The sequence below is a fragment of the Perca fluviatilis genome, chromosome 20 (genome assembly GCF_010015445.1).
Source record: "Perca fluviatilis chromosome 20, GENO_Pfluv_1.0, whole genome shotgun sequence".
NCBI classification, from domain to species: domain Eukaryota; kingdom Metazoa; phylum Chordata; class Actinopteri; order Perciformes; family Percidae; genus Perca; species Perca fluviatilis.
Genome location: NC_053131.1, coordinates 6857488 through 6871533, shown reverse-complemented (window position 1 = coordinate 6871533; position 14046 = coordinate 6857488). Strand labels below are relative to the sequence as shown.

The window sequence follows — 14046 nt, the reverse complement described above, 5'->3', positions numbered from 1 at the left end:
AGCTCCTCGCTCCTCCATGGAACCGGAAGATGTTCTGGCCCTTCTTCATGAAGGCTGTCTCAAAGCCCTTATTTCTACCCCGAGGAGCGAGGATGCACCAGAGCAGCCTTCCTGAAAGCAGTATTTTTTTTTCCCCACTGTGGCCACGCCAAGACCCGCCCTTCAATAACTACTATTGGCCAGGTGTCCATGCTTATGCAAGGTAAAGTAACCTGATTTGTTCAGGTCCTATCCCCTGACCAATCGGCTATCCTAACCTTAACCACTCAAGGTCAAATGCCTAACCCCAACCAATTGACCACGCCAATGGGTCTTGGCGTGGCCATAGTGGGAGTTGTAATTTTGCTTTCCGGAAGCAATGCAGCTAAACAATGCCACCTCCGGTCATACAGCTGACACTTCACGAGGAAGCTTCAGAGGAAATGAGGTCTCTTCTCTCTAAAAGTCTTTTCTACTTCTCCACTGTTGGAAGACGTGGTCCAAGTGGACTGTGTCTATTGTTTAAAGAACAAAACTGTAAACTAAGCTCCTCACATTATGGCTGATTAATTGATATCTGCTCAGGTTGAAGTTGGGCATAACTGGGAATTAACTTGTAATCCTTCAACTCTGAGATCTAATAAGAATTATAAAAGTTGTCCTGCTTTAACAAGTGTAACAAAACTAACAAGAGAGGGAAGGAGCAGTGTGTGCATGCTCTAGCAGATCTCTTATCTGGCAGAAATGAAAACACCTGTGTGGGTCTTTACAGGGGTTTGCAGTTATTCTGACTGATTCGACCTCTGCAGTGCAAGTTAAAGATTAAATGTCAAATGTTTTTAATGTCATGTAACCCTTTAACTGAAATGGAGAAGTTAAAATTGCCCCGTGTGATTATTTATTAACAGTTTTTGAACGTTTACATCTTTTCCATCGATAAATGAATCTGTTACTGAGAGTAGGAGGAGTGTCTTAGTGAGTGTCAGGAGTTAACCAGGAGTAGAAGTGCTCGTCTCCACACATAAGACCTTGAGAAACATCCAGAACAAACCAAGACTATACTTTCAGAGATCATTTCTTTAGTTGTTGACTTGAGAAATGTGTTTCTAAGGAGTTTGGTCTCGCTGCCCACGATGAAGAGTTGAGATGTTTCCTTCAGAGCAGGAAACTGGTGGGAAGACTTTGTTTCTTCTCCACTGTTGAAGACTGCTCAGAGTTTCGCAGAGGGACTCTGAAGGAAGAAACATGATCTGAGTGGAGCTTGTTGTATAACTGTAGAAACTAAATTTGAACTCATGTGTCTTCAACTTTAGTTCTTTAGCAAGACAAAGTGTAAGTCTCCATGCTTTACAATTCTACATTTCTTCTAATTGTTGCAGTGTGATGCTCTGTAAACAGGCAGTAAGGAGGATAAAGTCCACAACTGAACCACAGTTTATGATTAACATGTAGTTAACCAGAAGAAAAGTTCAATTTATTGAAGTTCATTTAGAAAGTTATGGCAGCTTCCAGGCCATACCTGTCAAGTATCCTGTTTTGGCCGGGAAAGGCCCGTATTTCACCCTTCTTTCCTGCCGTCCTCCTGTATTAGTATTTTCCCGTAAATCTCCTGTATTTTAACCTGTGTTATTAAAAAATAATAATAGCCCGGACCCGAGCGGAGTAAAAAAAACGAAACATTCCCAATCTGAGCTCTGTCACTAGCCTCGCGATAACTGCCACCTGCAGTAGCCTACTACAGGTACTGTAGGGTGCAGTTGTCGCGAGGTTATTGTGTGACGTCAGATGATGAGTGACAACGCAGGGAAAAAAAAGAAGAAAAAAAAAGAGACGGATGATGGACGCTACGACAGAGACGGTGCGCTGCCGAAACTTATGAAGGCTTTTCTATGTATTCCCCATAGCAATGCGAGTTCAGAAAGGGTGTTTAGCATGGTACGAAAGATTGTTACAGAGAATAGGAGGACGTTAGACAACAGAACTGTTTGTGCTCAACTCTCATGTAAAATGAACCACTCTGGCCCAGCCAACAAATACACTCCTTCCAAAACAGTCTTAAAGAATGCAAAGTCTGCAACAAATTTGTACAATAACTCACTAAAAGAGTAAAGAAAAGTTATGTGAAATGAAAAGAAAAACTGTAAAAGAAAAGCAATAATGAAAAGAATGTGTGGAATGAAAATAAAATGTAACTAAATGTAAAGACAAGCAATGTTATAAATTGTAAATGTTTTCAGCATTCTGCATCAAGTGGTGATTTTAGCTTTCTTGTACACCTGTCTTAAAATCTAAGGGATACTGGAGCTTGGTTGGGGTGGTGGGACTGCTTGCGGTGGGTGCCGGAAAATTTCCCTTATTTTCAAATCCAAAACTTGACAGGTAAGTTCCAGGCTTGTGTTTTGATTTTAAATGTTTCTCACTTCTCACTTTGTTTCTCTTTTCACAGAAGAACAACAAGTAGATTGTATTTAGGTTCTTAGGCTACGTTCACACTGCAAGTCTTAATGCTTAATTCAGATTTTTTGCTCAGGTCCAAGTTTTTTGTTTGGCTGTTGACGTTACCTTTTTAAAATGTGGCCTATATCAGATTCCAGTGTGAACTGTTTGCGGTTTTGAACTGACCCGTGTGTGCAAAAGACCAATAACAATGACATCAGACGCAGCACGCTGTTGAACTAAAGTTAGGGAGATGGTGCATGGGGCTTTGAAGAAGCCAGTCTTTTGACCATAGGTGTATCTCACGTCCCTCTTTCGATAGCTCCTCGCTCCTCCATGGAACCGGAAGATGTTCTGGCCCTCCTTCATGAAGGCTGTCTCAAAGCCCTTATTTCTACCCCGAGGAGCGAGGATGCACCAGAGCAGCCTTCCTGAAAGCAATATTTTTTTTCCCGCTGTGGCCATGCCAAGACCCGCCCTTCAATAGCTACTATTGGCCAGGCGTCCATGCTTACGCAAGGTAATGTAATCTGATTTGTTCAGGTCCTATCCCCTGACCAATCGGCTATCCTAACCTTTACCACTCGAGGTCAAATGCCTAACCCCAACCAATTGACCACTATGGCCACGCCAATGGGTCTTGGCATGGCCATAGTGGGATTCGTAATTTTGCTTTCCGGAAGCCATGCAGCTAAACAATGCCAACTCTGCTCATACAGCTGACACTTCACGAGGAAGCTTCAGAGGAAATGAGGTCTCATCTCTCTAAAAGTCTTTTCTACTTCTCCACTGTTGGAAGACGTGGTCCAAGTGGACTGTGTCTATTGTTTAAAGAACAAGACTTTAAACTAAGCTCCTCACATTATGGCTGATTAATTGATATCTGCCCACGGTCCAGTTGGTCAGTTAGGACAGAAGACAAACAACTTCTCTCCTTTAAGGTGGTTTATTAATGCTGGAATAATAATAGAACTTGTATACAAGTGTAGTGATTGAAACAGGTAAGTGTCCAGAACAAACGAGGAGCAAATTACAAAATATGAACTGAGTTTATTCACAAAGTTGGCATAGATTAAAAACACTAATAGGAAAAGGCCAATAGGGCCAGCGTGGAACTACACAGTTGCAACTTTAGAGGGGAAAGTGCAATGGCATCGACACAATCACTTATATAGCAAATGATGCACAGGAATAATATAGAGGCTATTGATATGGTTTAGGGCCCAATATACACAATAAAAGAGCAAAAGAACAAATTAACACTTCACACTTTAAAACATTAATTCCATGCAAGGAATAATAGAAGACAGCACCTCAAACCACACTAACAGGCAATAAGGGGGCTCTAAAGCTATATCTGAGCCTATAACCAGCCTTACAATTGCACAGCGCCGTCAGCGATATTGCACTTTACTCTTTAATAATAATAATAATATTTAAAATGAAAGAAAACGAACAAACCCAACTAAGAAAGAAAACCAACTGTACAAATAAATGCCCGTTACTATAAATGAATGTGGGAAAAAACAATGACAGACAAGTTTGCACTCAAAAACAGACCTACGACAAATCAAGACAATATTAGTCCACTTTTCAGAATATTTTAAGACACAATGTATTTCATAAAATCGTCGGACAGTCTGCCGTACCTTTAAGTAATTTACGTTTCATTCAGACCAGCAGCATGTTTTTAATGTCGTTATGACCGATACTAGAAAGGAAAAACAAAAACAACACACTGAACATCTCAGTTATATTCTACTATATTTGATAGATTTCACAGTTCATAACTTATAATCATTATCTCCGCTCCAAGTTTGAGCTCATCTTAACAGCTGACTGGATTTGTTTTACAGCGCGCCTACGGCAACCTGTATTCTGTCACTGCAGTCTTCTGCACTCTATGAAAACAAATGCATTTCCTAATTAAACAACTTTTCTTCAACTTTTCACACTCTTATGTTACATGCTGTAGAGGTTTAAATGAAAACGGCATCTACCACGAGGCAAAATGTTTGGCCGTCGCACACGTACACCCCGCTGCACTTCCTGATTTTGCGGGCCGATAGAGACAAAGGGAGAGAAAGAGCGCAAGTTACCGGTGTTCCTAAATAACCTCTGCCCTCACCAGGGCCATGATGTCACACCCATTACACAAGGAATAAAGCAAAAGGATTGCATGACACAAATGTGGGCTATCCTACTTCACCCTGGAGCTCCGTAGAATGGTCCCTTTCTTTGGCCTAACAGAAAGTTCTCATCCCCGCAGGGGTGTTGTCTCTTCCTATTGGTGGGCTTTTACTCCTGGTCCTGAGTTTAACAAAGACGCTTTTCCTCCTGATGGTGAATGAGTGCCGTGGAGACTTTGACTTATTTAAGTTAAATGAAGGGGAAGAATGATTCTCATAAAATGTTTTGTACGTGTCTGTCTGGCCTCACGTGACATTAAACCTGTAGTAACAGAATATAGATTCCAAATACCAAAGAAACAGTTCTTTTACTTGGAATATGTTCTGTCAAGGAAATAAATGAATCTGTTACTGAGTGTAGGAGGAGTGTCTTAGTGAGTGTCAGGAGTTGACCGGGAGTAGAAGTGCTCGTCTCCACACATAAGACCCTGAGAAACATCCAGAATAAGCCAAGACTATACTTTCAGGGATCATTGCTTTAGTTGTAGACTTGAGAAATGTGTTTCTAAAGAGTTTGGTCTCGCTGCCCACGATGAAGAGTTGAGATGTTTCCTTCAGAGCAGGAAACTGGTGGGAAGACTTTGTTTCTTCTCCACTGTTGAAGACTGTTCAGAGTTTCTCAGAGGGACTCTGAAGGAGGAAACATGATCTGAGTGGAGCTTGTTATGTAGCTGTAAGAACTAAATTTTAGCTCATGTAACTCTTGAATCTCTAGCAACACAAATTGTGAATCTGCATGCTCTAGAATGCTGCATGTTTTTTGAAATTGTTGCAGCATGGTGCTCTCTAAATAGGCAATAAGGAAGATCAAGTCCACAACTGAACCACAGTTTATGATTAACATGTAGTTAATCAGAAGAAAAGTTCAATTTATTGATATTCATTTAGAAAGTGATGGCAGCTTCCAGGCTTGTGTTTTGATTTTAAATGTTTCTCACTTCTCACTTTGTTTCTCTTTTCACAGAAGAACAACAAGTAGATTGTATTTAGGTTCTTAGGCTACGTTCACACTGCAAGTCTTAATGATTAATTCGGATGTTTTGCTCAGATCCGATTATTATTTTTTTGGGGGGCTGTTGACGTTACCTTTTTAAAATGTGGCCTATATCAGATACCAGTGTGAACTGTTTGCGGTTTTGAACTGACCCGTGTGTGCAAAAGACCAATAACAATGACATCAGACGCAGCACTGTTGAACTAAAGTTAGGGAGGTTATGGAGGAAGGAAGATTTTTCGCTTTTATATTAGTAAAAGTCGCATCAAATTGGTGTTTCACACTGTGGCCACATTGAAAATAAACCAGACCTGGGTCTGATTCATGACCACATATGGAAGTGGTCTAAATCTGATTTGAAAAAATCTGATCTGGGCCAGATTTGAGTGTTCACACTACTTCTGAAGACAAACCCCAAAAAAAAAATCTGATTTGGGCCACTTTTACCTGCAGTTTGAACGTAGCTTGAATAGATTCATTTGGACTGCAGGGGATTTTGACACCAATGTTCCCCTCACACAACGCCACCAGAGTCAACTGATGGGTTTGATTTTCACTTCCTGTCTTGTTTACAGCAGCTTCACATTTTTGTTAAAAGCCTCAATGCTCTGAGAAATGTGAACACGATTCAATTCAATTCAATTCAATTTTATTTATAGTATCAAATCATAACATAAGTTATCTCGAGACACTTTACAGATAGAGTAGGTCTAGACCACACTCTATAATTTACAAAGCCCCAACAATTCCAACAATTCCAGTAATTCCCTCAAGAGCAAGCAGTGCGACAGTGGCGAGGAAAAACTCCCTCTTGGGAAGAAACCCGGACAGACCCAGGCTCTTGGTAGGCGGTGTCTGGCCGAGCGGTTGGGGTTGTGATGAACAGTGGCGATAGTAGTCACATTAATAATGGAACAGTGACTGGATGTAGCGGGAAGCTGCAGGGTTCAGCAGGACGCAGCATGACATTGCAGGGCATCGCTGAGCTCAGCAGGGAGTGCAGCAGGACCACGGCGACCGCTGCAACCAGGGTCTTGGTGCCAACGTTCTCCAAGGAAATACGCTGGGGAAAAAAAGCATAAGGACTCGGGAGGAAAACTCCCCAGAAGCTAGGATTAGTAACAAGCATTTCTGGGACGGGCTGCACACAAATAGTAATAGTAATAGTAACAGTAATAGAAACAGTAATAGAAAGGGAGAGGAGAGAGCAGCTCAGTGTGTCAAAGGAAGGAAGTCCCCCGGCAGTCTAGGACTATAACAGCGTAACTATAACAGGTAACTAAGAGAGACAGGTCATAAGGAGAGGTAGCTTTTTCGGGCTTAGAACTCTCCCCCTGCCGGATCTGGCTTGGCTGGCCTGCCTCCCTCTACTTTGTTATGTATTATTAATCTAACAATTATGAAGAGAAGCAGTTGGGCCAGTTAGGTGAACACTGCAACTCCTCACTCCCTAACTATAAGCTTTATCAAATAGGAGAGTTTTAAGTTCATTCTTGAATGAGGTGACAGTTTCTGCCCCCCGAACCCAGATCGGGAGCTGGTTCCATAGGAGAGGAGCCTGATAACTGAAGGCTCTAGCTCCCATTCTACTTTTAGAGACTCTAGGTACCACCAGTAACACGAGAGATGTTATCAGCAAACAGAACTGTACTATAACTGTCAGGCTCAAACTTTCATCAGCACCAACAACAACTGGAACAGTAACCACATTGGCACACTCTGTCTGAATCTGACGCTTTACAGGAAACAAGCTATTTATTACTTTTTGTAATGTACCGATGTTGGCAGTGCACCATTTTGGCACTCAGAATATGAAAAATTAAAGGAATAACAGGAAACTGGATAAAGGTCTGGCTGATAGCCAGAGGTTAAACTGTATTTTTATTCTGATTCATGACTTTCTACACATTTACTTTTTTGTTTCTGAGTTTTCGCTGCAGCCTTCACACCACTACATTGTTTTGATGATTTTGCAGCTGTGAGTAGCTACTTTTACAATGTTGTGCATTCCAGTGTGGGACAGTCACACTCACTCCAACCTTAATATGATGTAAGTGTGTATGATGTATCTCGTAAATGACCCCACTAATAATGCCCGAAATAATACCAAACTTCTACACTAGTACAAATAGGTTATGTACTCATAAAACGATGGATTGGAAAGTTTGTAAGTACACCAGAAGTTTATGAACAGTTGCCTGCTCTCTTCAGCTCTCTGTTGCTGCTGCTGCTGCCTGCAGTTAGATGAGTGCTTAGGGCCGTCTACAAATTACTACACCGAAAAGAGATGCAACAAAAATATTTATTAATTTTAATGATTAAATAAGGTAATGTCTCCAAACTTACCTCAATTATAACTTGTCTCCTGCTAGTTATACTACAGTACTTACTTTAAAAAAAAAAGTTAAATTAATTAATATTTTTGTTGCATCTCTTTTCGGTGTTGTAATTTGTAGACGGCCCTAAGCACTTGGCTTACTGCAGGTAGCAGCAGCAGCAACAGAGAGCAGAAGAGAGCAGGCAAGTGTTCATAAACTTCTGGTGTACTTACAAACTTTCCAATCCATCGTTTTCTGAGTGCATAACCTGTTTGTACTAGCATAGAAGTTTGGTATCATTTTGGACATTATTAGTGGGGTCATTTACGAGATACATCACTGGATCCATTAGCCCCTGCGCTAAGCTATTCAGCTGATAACGCTAACTCTCCCAATGTTAGACCCAGGTGAAAAAAGCTTCTGGGGGGGTGTTTGGCTCGAGGTCATGGTGCAAAGGACCCTAGGGTGAAATTACTCCGAACCATCACTTTAACCACTCGAGGTCAAATTGACCATGCCAATGGGTCTTGGCGTGGCCATAGTGGGATTGGTAATTTTGCTTTTCGGAAGCCATGCAGCTAAACGATGCCAACTCCGGTCATCCAGCTGACACTTCACAAGGATGCTTCAGAGGAAATGAGGTCTCTTCTCTCTAAAAGTCTTTTCTACTTCTCCACTGTTGGAAGACGTGGTCCAAGTGGACTGTGTGTATTGTTTAAAGAACAAGTTCCTCACATTATGGCTGATTAATTGATATCTGCTCAGGTTGAAGTTGGGCATAACTGGGAATTAATCCTTCAACTCTGAGATCTAATAAAAATGATAAAAGTTGTCCTGCTTTAACAAGTGCAACAAAACTAACAAGAGAGGGAAGGAGCAGTGTGTGCATGCTCTAGCAGATCTCTTATCTGGCAGAAATGAAAACACCTGTGTGGGTCTTTACAGGGGTTTGCAGTTATTCTGACTGATTCGACCTCTGCAGTGCAAGTTAAAGATTAAATGTCAAATGTTTTTAATGTCATGTAACCCTTTAACTGAAATGGAGAAGTTAAAATTGCCCCATGTGATTATTTATTAACAGACTGCCATTGTTCCTTTTCTTACTTAAAGTTGAACCTGGACAGTTTTTGAACGTTTACATCTTTTCCATCGACTTGAAGCTACATTTTCCCAACCTTACCAAAGGCCACTCTGTTTGATCTACTTTTGACTAACAAACTGATATCTGAGCTTTGTGAGTTGCAGTCCTACAGCCAAACACACTCTGCTTTTGTCCATTATTACACAACGTCCGTACCAATTTATTATCAACACTTTTTTTTATCACAGGGCTTAAATATGTTGCAACACTTTCTCCCCACCGATTTCAAACTAGTCTTCCAACTTTTCAACATTTGTTACAGTTTTGGCTCTTTTATTTATTTATTTTTTTAAAGATATTGTTTGATATGTTATCCTTGAAGGTATCTAACAGGAGTATGGTAGCCTTGTGGTACGTGAGATAAGATGACTACGAGTGTCTGCTTCTTCACTTTTCCAGTGAAAAGGTGAAAATGCCCCAAAATAATCTTAAAAAAAGGAGACGAAGTGAATGAGTGGATATGAAAGACTTGGGTTTTTAAGGTCTTTGACAATATATTTAAAGTGAATACACAGATGGCCAACATTTCAAGATTTTACATTTGACCATTGACATCAAAAATGACAAGTTGTTAATGTTACTTATGAGGGTTGAAACGCTTCCTGCTGTCTATCTGGGTTTCTAAACCTGCAGATGGAGTCGTGGGAGATTCATGAGGCTAAATGTGTTTCATGTGTTTTATTAAAAACAACAAAAAAACATTAAATAGGTTCTAGGTTATATTTTTCTCTCTAATCCATTTGGCCTTCTTTTACAATGATGGGAAAATCTAACAGAAGCATTACATATTTAAATCCATAAGAACCACGGTACCTAAACAGGCGTCACAGGTCACAAACAGTTTAAAAACCCTGATCCTGAGAAACTCAACTCTTCACCCGTCTCCCAGTTGATGACAATCATACTTACATAAACTATTTACAAACACAAGACAACAGATTTATGATTAAATGAATAGGTAAAATGTGCAAAGAAAAATCACATTAAGCTTAGACAATAGAAGAACATATTTCACTACAGAAACTCCTCATATTAAAGTAGGGGTGCACGATATAGCGACTGGATATCGTTATCGCGATATCACGTTGCGCAATATTATATTGAAAGTGTTGCGATAAGTCTGCAATATTTTTTTATGTTTACTTTTATTGTTTGTAATATGTCCTGTTCTGTATACATGCTCTTGATTTATTGTTTTTATGCTGTACCACCAGTAGAACATGTCCTGTTCTTTAGACATGGTCCTTATTTATGTATTCATGTTGGACCAGTCCAATATGACCGTCAGTTGAAATAAACCTTGTGTTGTAAGAAAACTTGTTTTATTTGTTATGAATCTATTTTGATGCATTTTCCCATAAAATTTTACATATGTTTAAAAACATATCTAAATTAATATTGATATTGCGATATTCATAATGAATATCGCAATATCACATTTGGTCAATATCGTGCAACCCTAGATTAAAGCCATATGAAGACAATTTGGAGTGCTCATGCGTGATAGATGTCCCGCACACAGTCTGGTACCATCTGCTACAGCAGGTTACAGCACACGACACATTCACATGCAAAGAGTTTCCTTCAGTTTTTAGCAGTTGCTCTGACACGATAAACTCAAACCAAGGTCCAACACAGCCGTCAAAAAAAGACAACAGCAGTACTGTATAATTGTCGAAGTTGTTTAAACCTGGGTTTTATTTGTTTGAGCTTCACATTCATTCAGCTTACACAACCTTTGTGAGTGAATGTTATCTGGATTAGTTGGTGAAAAGTTTTCCACCCAGAAAACCATCCTGCAGTTGCTCACAATGCTGGAAACACTTACTGTAATGTGAGTAACACGCTACATGCGTCCCATTTAATATGCTTTGTAAGTAGTAACATGTGGAATTTCTACATTTGTCAGTGTGTGAGAGGAGGCTTTTAGAAGAACAGAAGTTCCCTCGTCATTAGTGTAAAAACAGTGGCCATGTGTTATTAGATTCATTTTTACTTTATTTAAACTTCATTTAAAGGCTACGGCTGGTGTGAATATATTTTTCTGTCGAGAAATCCCATGAAAAGACCAAAACGATGTGTTTAGCTCGAAACTTTCCAACGCAAATCTCCAAAAATGACAAGAAGAAAGTCAAGAAAGTCACAGTTTAACACAAACTGTGACTTTCTTGACTAGCTAAATTATCTTTCAAATTGACCAACATCATACTTGCATTGTGCAATTCATGGCACAATACATACAGGATAAAAAAAAAAGATTTGTACCTCACTGTTTACAGCCGTACATATTTGTTTTTCAAAAATAAGGTCCCATGGTGGCCTAGTGGAATGGAAAGGGAGGGACTTTGCCTCTCTATTTAAGGGCGCTTTCACACCTGTAGTTCGGTAGCCTCTGTGCGATTCGGGGTTGAAGTTGCGACATTGTTGCATTTTTCATTTGGTTGGGTTAGTGTTCACGCTGCATTTTGTCAAACACAAAACATTGCAAACAAATGTCCCGCGTTGGAAACGCCCGCTGTTCTAGTTGACAGAATATCAGAGTGAAAAAACATTTCTGGTCTCAGAAATAATGGAGCAACAAATAATGTATTACGTCTTGTGTTTTTCTGGTTTTTAAGTGTTCCAAACATTTTCGAAGAAGGCGAACAATGTGACACAGTTTACAGACAGTGAGTGAAAGAGAGAGAGAGAGAGAGAGATGATGATGATGTCACACAGAAGACCAGCTATGTGTGTTCAGAATAAGTTATACATTTGAAAGTAATCAATCTTTAAATCTATATAAGTCTGTGAATTGTGTGCAAGGTTGAATTATATGTAAATCTACTGTCAACGATGTAGTGATGGGTAGATTGTGAAGCGTTTGCCTGAGAAACATGGAGTATACCTAATTCTGTGCAAAAGCTGCAGTTTGTTTGAGTTTAGATGGCTGTGTTTGAGAGCAAGGACCTTCATTTGTGTCAACCAGCTTAAAAAACGGTAACTTTTTCACAACACAACGCATTCAGTGATTTTATTGATCAGTACCATTTTACCCAATTTGTCACTGAGTGTAGGAGGAGTTGTAAAGTTTAAATTAAAGAAGCATTCAGGGTACCTGGATAGCTAAGTTGGTAGAGCGTGCACCCATGTATAGGAGGAGGGTTTACTCCTCGACGCAGCGGGCCCGGGTTCAACTGCAAATGCATCCGTCTCTCCAACGTACATACGTAATCTTTACTCCTCGGAATGCAGTCGCTGACGTTCTTAATAATTTCATGGTCTGTCTTCTCTGTCTTTGTGATAACTGTAGCTAAAGTTCCACTGAACTCAACCTTTTGTTCTCTGTCCCATTAAAGCAACAAGCACTGTTTAACTATGTACCTTACTTTGTAAAATAAGAGCAAACATTCTGTAACATCTGCACACAAGAAGTTGTTTTCAGGTGCAGAGAAGTGAGCATGTCACATCACAAAATATTAACTAAAAGTCTGAATAATTAGCCAAAACTCTGTTGCAACACATACTGTAATATGATGTATTTATTGTTTTCACAACCGCACAACAAGCTCCACTCAGATCATGTTTCTTCCTTCAGAATCTCTCTGAGAAACTCTGAACAGTCTTCAACAGTGGAGAAGAAACAAAGTCTTCCCACCAGCTTCCTGCTCTGAAGGAAACATCTCAACTCTTCATCGTGGGCAGCGAGACCAAACTCTTTGGAAACACATTTCTCAAGTCAACAACTAAAGAAATGATCCCTGAAAGTATTGTCTTGGTTTGTTCTGGATGTTTCTCAGGGTCTTATGTGTGGAGACGAGCACTTCTACTCCTGGTCAACTCCTGACACTCACTAAGACACTCCTCTTACTCTCAGTGACAGATTCATTTATTTCCTTGTCAGAACATATTACAAGTACAAGAACTGTTTCTTTCGCATTCGGCATCTATTTTCTGTTACTACAGGTTTAATGTCACGTGAGGCCAGACAGATGTGTAAACCCCCAAAACATTTTATAAGAATCATTCGTCCCTTTCATTTATCTTTAATAAGTCAAAGTCTCCACAGCACTCATTCACTATCAGGAGGAAAAACTCAGGACTTCACCAGGTGACATCTGTATTAAAGGGCTGGAGTCAAGACAAACTTAACTGAGTCCAAATCAAGACCGAGTCCAGAGCAAATCGTATCCTGTTCAAGAATAGTGTTTTTCTTTCCAATACTAGTGATTAAGAAGTGAGGACTGATCTCTAAACAAGAATGATCTTCTAACATCAAACTAATCAATGCATAGTGTTACAACAAACGTTGTAAATGTTGACATGAGAGGGTGTGTTTGTGTGATGCTGATAACCCAGATTGGCAGAGATCAGAAGGGATTATTTGAGGAGATTGCTTCCAGCTGGAAGCAGAGGCAAACAGCCCCAAGCGGACGGCTGCATACCAGTTGTTTCTTCTCAGAGAACACTACTGCAGACAAAGACACAGAAAGACATGCTTGGTTCTTTTGGGGAATAATTGTAAAGCTTTACAAAGAATATGTTTATGGCATGTACTCTCTAACTGGAACGTTTTGGGACCGATTGTTGGGATTGCTGTAGATCCACACGGCGATACACTGTTGAGAACAAATTACATTTAAACATGTATCCAGCTAATTTAAATAGCTCACATTACTGTATTGTGTGAACAGTTAACTTCCTTTAAAGGTGCCCTGCCATACAAAACCGTTTTAACTTGCATTTTTTGAAATATGTTAGGTCCATATGTGTTTGTGTTATGTTGTGAATGTGAAATTGAACTGCTTCCTCCTCTGTCAGCTCTAGCCACTGAAAAGAAATAAGCAGAGAAATCAGGCCAATTACAAAAGCTGGTCAGTCTGACATCATGTTGCCTGAGCTCATTACTATTCATGAGCTCACCCAGTTGGGCTGGGTAAAGGATTCTGTTAGCCAGGCTCTCAGTGGCTAGCTGTTAGCCAATCAGATTCAAACAGCTTAGCTTGTTGA

At 40.0% G+C, this 14046-nt stretch overlaps 3 non-coding genes across 3 annotated transcripts; 2 read left to right on the top strand and 1 right to left on the bottom strand.

Moving 5' to 3' along the window:
* The first annotated feature begins 1031 nt into the window (after positions 1-1031).
* On the top strand, positions 1032-1238 carry LOC120550061. The gene has a single exon (XR_005637548.1). It is a non-coding gene; the product is annotated as a small nucleolar RNA U3 (small nucleolar RNA).
* A 3817-nt stretch (positions 1239-5055) lies between these two features.
* On the top strand, positions 5056-5262 carry LOC120550059. The gene has a single exon (XR_005637546.1). It is a non-coding gene; the product is annotated as a small nucleolar RNA U3 (small nucleolar RNA).
* Positions 5263-12606: 7344 nt separating this feature from the next.
* LOC120550045 lies at positions 12607-12813 on the bottom strand. Its single transcript, XR_005637533.1, has one exon. It is a non-coding gene; the product is annotated as a small nucleolar RNA U3 (small nucleolar RNA).
* Positions 12814-14046: the final 1233 nt, after the last annotated feature.